Source organism: Macaca nemestrina, chromosome 3, assembly GCF_043159975.1.
Source record: "Macaca nemestrina isolate mMacNem1 chromosome 3, mMacNem.hap1, whole genome shotgun sequence".
NCBI classification, from domain to species: domain Eukaryota; kingdom Metazoa; phylum Chordata; class Mammalia; order Primates; family Cercopithecidae; genus Macaca; species Macaca nemestrina.
This window is the reverse complement of record NC_092127.1, coordinates 28,905,595-28,911,594: the sequence shown is the minus strand read 5'-3', so window position 1 is coordinate 28,911,594 and position 6,000 is coordinate 28,905,595.

The window sequence follows — 6,000 nt, the reverse complement described above, 5'->3', positions numbered from 1 at the left end:
ATTGGAAAAGTATTGTGCAGAAAAGATGATATGGAATTGAAAAATAAGATGGACTCAGAAATATTTTGGGGTCTTGAACAATATTTCAGTTTTGGGACTATGGTGGTCCCTCCTATTTAAAACCCAATCAAAGATGTTAATTAGGGAAAGTCACTTGGTAAGATCTATGTAACCCAGACCATCTCTCTGGAAAACTGTGAAGATTTAATGGAAAGGCACAACACCAAAATGCCACCTCCTAGACATGGCCTTCCTTAACCACCCTGTTTACTTGTGTCCCTCATCATAGTTATTGTCGAAAAGGGTAGTCTATGTTATTATCTTCATAATTCTTAGTGCAAAATTAAGTCATTATTTTTATGTGTTTTTTACTTGACATTTTTTCTCTGCTCCTCTCTCATCGACAGTTTAAACTCATGAAAATTGGGAACTAGTCTTTCTTGCTTATTACTATAATATAGTGCCTAGAGAACTGAATGTCATACAAAATAAATATGATGAATTAATGTACAAATGAACAGCATCACCGAGACAAGTAGGTGAATTGTGGTATAAGTGACTGAAATAATTATTACAGAAGAAAAATCACATTTTGTGGAATGGGGGTAATAATGAATTTGAACTGTCTGGGGCATCTAGAAGATTTCTGGTAGGTATTTGGGTGTACAGATATTGTAGCTCTTGCAGGTGTCAGTGACTACTTAAGTCATAAAGTTAGATGAGATCTTTAAAGAGAAAATGTATGTTGGGAGAAAAGGGCTAAAAATAGTACCCAGGAAAATTTTGACACAAAAAGGATAAGCAAAGGAAGAAGCAACATATGAAAGTATATGAGAAGGGCTTGCTAAAGGAAGAAAATGAAATCTAGTGGATCATGTAGTTAGAAATATACTTAGAAAAATTTTCCCACAAAGACAAATTGCCAATCCGTATGAAATTCTGAAGAGAGATGAAAAATAATTAGTGTTTATTGTATTTGGTAATTAACCTTCATGATTTAATATAGATAAAAATCAATGTTATCATTTTACAAATAAGAAAAGTTAGCATCAGTGTGATTTGTCTAATCTTCACATCTAGTGAGGTGTGGAGTCAGAACTGAATCCATATTTAAAGGTTTTGTTTGTTTCACAATTTATTAACAGATTTTAAAACTGTCAAATGATACTTAGTCATCTATTAAGATAGTACACAATGCTTCAAAATTTTAGGGACTAACATCATGAAATAGTTTAATAGATTTAGTATTGCTATACCATTCCCACATTCCTGAAATATAGCTTACCAGATACATGTGGCAGAAACTAATAACTAGTCCCTAATATCCCTTCTGTTTCCCCTGTATGAATTGAGAAATCATTGCTAGTGGGCCAAATTCTGCTCCACCACCTGTTTTTTTGCATGGCTAACAAGGTAAGGTAAGGATGATATTTGAATTTTTAAATAATTTTTAAAATTCAAAAAATTCAAAAAATAATTACAGTTAGTAATGTGAAAAGTAAACAAAATTAAAACTTTAGTGTTCATAAATTAAATCATACCAAAACACAGCAATTCTAATTCATTTACATGTTATTCATGATGCTTTTGTGCTGCAGTGGCAGAGTTTGGTAGTACAACAGAGACCATATGGCTCCAAAACTTTAAATAATTACCCTCTGTCCTTTTATAGATAAAGGTTGCTAACCCCTTCTCTGGAGCAATAAAAGATTTAGCTGCATGACCACCCAGCTAAAGAGTAACTTTCCCAGGCTTCTTTGAGGCAGTTAGGGCCTTGTGACAGAGTTCTGACAATGAATGTGGAAGCAGACATTATTTGGGCAACGTCAATATAGTGCTGTGTATGCAGTTATGTTCTGCCTTCCTTCTTTTTCCACTAGCTGGCATCGCTAACACAATAAGGAAATAAACTTGTATTTTTGTTTAAGGTATTGTCATTTTGGTTCTTATTTAAACAGTCCACTCAATATCCTAATCAATACATGGGTCTAATATTAATATTTTTACATATTATAATAAACATAATTTAATTTGTGAGAATTTATTAGATTTTTATCAAAAACCAATGTATTTTCAGGATTCTTACAAAAAGTGGTTAATTCATTTCTATATAAATAGAAAGTACATATTGCTGAAGAATAACTTTTGAAGCCAATTGACAAATGTTTAAGAAACATGGAAAAATAATTCATGGTTAGACAGTAATTGTGCCTTTAAATGAAAGATTATCAGTTTATCTAGTAATCCACTAATTTAAATTAAAGTAACAATATGATTACATTTTTACCCAAAATGATCTCTTCTGTTTTCTTTGATAAGGAGGATTATCAATTCATGTGAAGCTTCTGGCTTCTCTCTGCTTTTTTTTTTTTTTTTTTTTTTTTTGAGACAGAGTCTCGCTCTGTCACCCAGGCTGGAGTGCAGTGGCTGGATCTCAGCTCACTACAAGCTCTGCCTCCCAGGTTTACGCCATTCTCCTGCCTCAGCCTCCCAAATAGCTGGGACTACAGGCGCCCGCCACCTCGCCCGGCTAGTTTTTTTTTGTATTTTTAGTAGAGACGGGGTTTCACCGTGTTAGCCAGGCTGGTCTCGATCTCCTGACCTCGTGATCCGCCCGTCTCGGCCTCCCAAAGTGCTGGGATTACAGGCTTGAGCCACCGTGCCCGGCCTTCTCTCTGCTTTTTGTTCACTCCCCCTCTTCAGTGTTTGATAAATGCATCTGATTGGTAAGAAACTTGACTTAAATTAATCATCCCATCCCACCATACTTGTTTTTCTTGAATACAAGCTACTTGCATGAAACACACATTCCCATCTTTGCCACAAAACATACATCTGATGGCGGAAGGTCCTGTCTGATGTGTGTGTGCAGAAGTGTGATGGTTAATTTTATGTATCAGTTTGACTGTGCCATGGGACCCAACAACATTTAATATTTGATCAAACATTATTCTGGATGTTTCTGTAAAGATGCTTTTTTGGGTGAAATTAACATTTATTTAATGAACTTTGAGTAAAGCAGATTGCCCTTCATAATATTGGTGAGCCTCATTCAATCAGTTAAAGGAAGTCCTTACTAGAGCAAAGACTGACTTCACCAAGCAAGAATGTGAGCCAAATCCTTAAAATCTCTCTCTCTGTCTCTGTGCACACACACACACACACACACACACACACACACACACACACATCCTATTGGTTATTTTTCTCTGGAGAACCCTGACTAAACTAATACAAGGGGGTAGGAGAGAAACACTGGGAGGTTGCAATTTGGTGGGGGCAAAATCAATTTTAAATATATATATTACATATATAATTAATATATAATAATATTTTTAATTATATAATTTTATATAATAATATATAATTATATGCTATAACATATAATATATAATTAATACATAAATATTAATTATTTATATATCTATAATTATTTTCACATGGGCTCCTGCTATGTTTCTTAGGGTAAAAAGCAGTTCCTAGTCACAGGCAGAATTATAGTGCACTGAGCCTCAAACTCCTGGCCTCAAGTTATCCTCTAGCCTCAGCCTCCCAAGTAGCTGGGGCAACAGGCTTGTGCCACCTTGCCTGGTGAATTCAGTTTTACAGGAGGCTGGCCTTTGATTTTGAATAATACATAAGAAGTATATTTTCAGGAAGAAAAACATATATGGGCTGACTGACACTTCTTTTACAGGCAAGTCATACAGTTTCAGCTTCTGGACTTTTGTGAGTAGGCCAGGCATATTGCAGTTAGCAGTTTGCAGAAACTAATATTGAACTATGAGGCTGGCTTTTATAGTTGTACTAAAAAAGTCATGCAGCTTTAACAAGAAGCTCTATCCTATAAGCTACAAGGTACTTTGACTCTAGTGGATGACTATAGTTTATGCTGCATATTTTCCAAAGTAGGTAGCTCTTTCTTTAAAAGGAGTGGTCTTATCTTCATTGAAGCAGATGTCAATGAAGCAAAATTTCAAAATATTATGAAAAAACAGGCAGTTCAAATGTTGTCTTTGTAGACTTAGGGAGTCAGATATACATGCTACTTTAAGCTCACAGGTAGCTGAGCTTAGCATGTGTTTTAAAGCACTAGTAAAGTCGAGTTTTAAATTTTAGATCCAAGTCTACATAGGCAGCCCTGAATTAGTTGCTTGTTTCCATTTTCATTCAGGGTCAAAGCAGTAGTATGAGTGAAGAAGAGAGAGGAGTGAACTCATGTGATTTATACATAGGCATATGGGTTATCACCGATCTGAGTTTCAACTTAGCTCTATATTAACTAATAACATATGAAGGATGAAACATTTTTTATGAAATGGATTTCTGAGACCTAAGGATTTCCATACCAAGTAGCAGCAGATACACTCACTGTTAACTCAGTTCAAAACTCAACTCTCACAATAGTCTGAACTTCATGTAACTAAACCCAATCTAAGTTCAGTTTACTACCCCAGGGGTGCCAGAAACACAGGGTTAAAAGTAATGAGTATTAATATATTTTAAATGTACAGGAAGGAAAAAAAATCTGCCTCAAGTAAGATCTGTTGAGAGGAATTACCACAGTTGTAAATCTCTAAATTTTGCATGCAGACAACACTGTTTCAATATCTCTCTCCAAGACAGGAGACATATGCATAATTGAATATTCTCCATGTGTGCAAAATTCTTCATACCAAAATTAACTTTTTGTAGGAAGATATTTCCCAATTGAGTTTAAGTTTACAAATTTTAGATTTATGTCAGATGGTATTGACTGTTATCCTGGTGAAGCAGAAATCAGGATTTTCCTTGCCTACTCTTCATTCTGCAGATACTTTTGTGTTTTTAATATGGTCGTATGGCAATGCTAGAAACTGTTCTGGGATTAAAGCTTTGTTTATGGTCACATCTCTGGGGACTGGGCATGGGACTGATTCTAAAATTAGGTAGACAGTAGTCAAAAAGTATAGTCATCTTTTGTGTCCTATTAACTCTTTTTACTCTATCAAAGAGGTTCATGAGAGTTTTGGTACTACATTTGCAACATATGAGGCAATGTTGGGGGTAATATTAAATCCAGTGAGAGATAACCCTGGCAACAACCACTTTGAGAAATCTTGGCCCATTCTGACAACTGGCTGAGATGGGACAGAAAACAAAATTCAACAACACCACAAAAAAGTACAAATCTTATTTTTTTATATTTAACTCATAAGAAAATTAATTTTTAATTTCAGTGTCTTAAAAGTTTGATACTTAGAGGTTTAATTTTCTTTTTTTTTTTTTTCTTTTTTTTTTTTTTGAGGCGGAGTCTCGCTCTGCCGCCCAGGTTGGAGTGCAGTGGCCGGATCTCAGCTCACTGCAAGCTCCACCTCCCGGGTTCCCGCCATTCTGCGGCCTCAGCCTCCAGAGTAGCTGGGACTACAGGCGCCCGCCACCTCGCCCGGCTAGTTTTTTGTATTTTTAGTAGAGACGGGGTTTCACCGTGTTAGCCAGGATGGTCTCGATCTCCTGACCTCGTGATCCGCCCGTCTCGGCCTCCCAAAGTGCTGGGATTACAGGCTTGAGCCACCGCGCCCGGCCTAGAGGTTTAATTTTCAAGAGTTTTTTATGTTTGTGCTTTAATTTATGTCTAGATATTTAATAATGGGAGAGATTTTTATTAATTGGTGGCATTTTGATATTATTAGTATTACCGTTGGAAAGTGTTATTCCTTTGCCATTTATTAACAGTGCAAAACTTTTTATAAACTATGGTGGACTATAACACTTATAGTCATTAAGGCCCACTCAAGTGTTTTGCAGGGCCAATAATCCCTGTCATGTAGCAGTGTGATGCAATCTTACCTAGGGACTTCCAGAAGAAGATAAGGTCACCTCAGCACATATTTAATTCACATTTGAAAAAATGAAGTCAGCTGCATGAAAGGAATACAAATTCTCTTCTGGTTCTCTCTACCTTACATTTGTGTGGCCTTGTTTGTTTTTCTCTTTTCCTGCAATACTTATTCCTTCCAT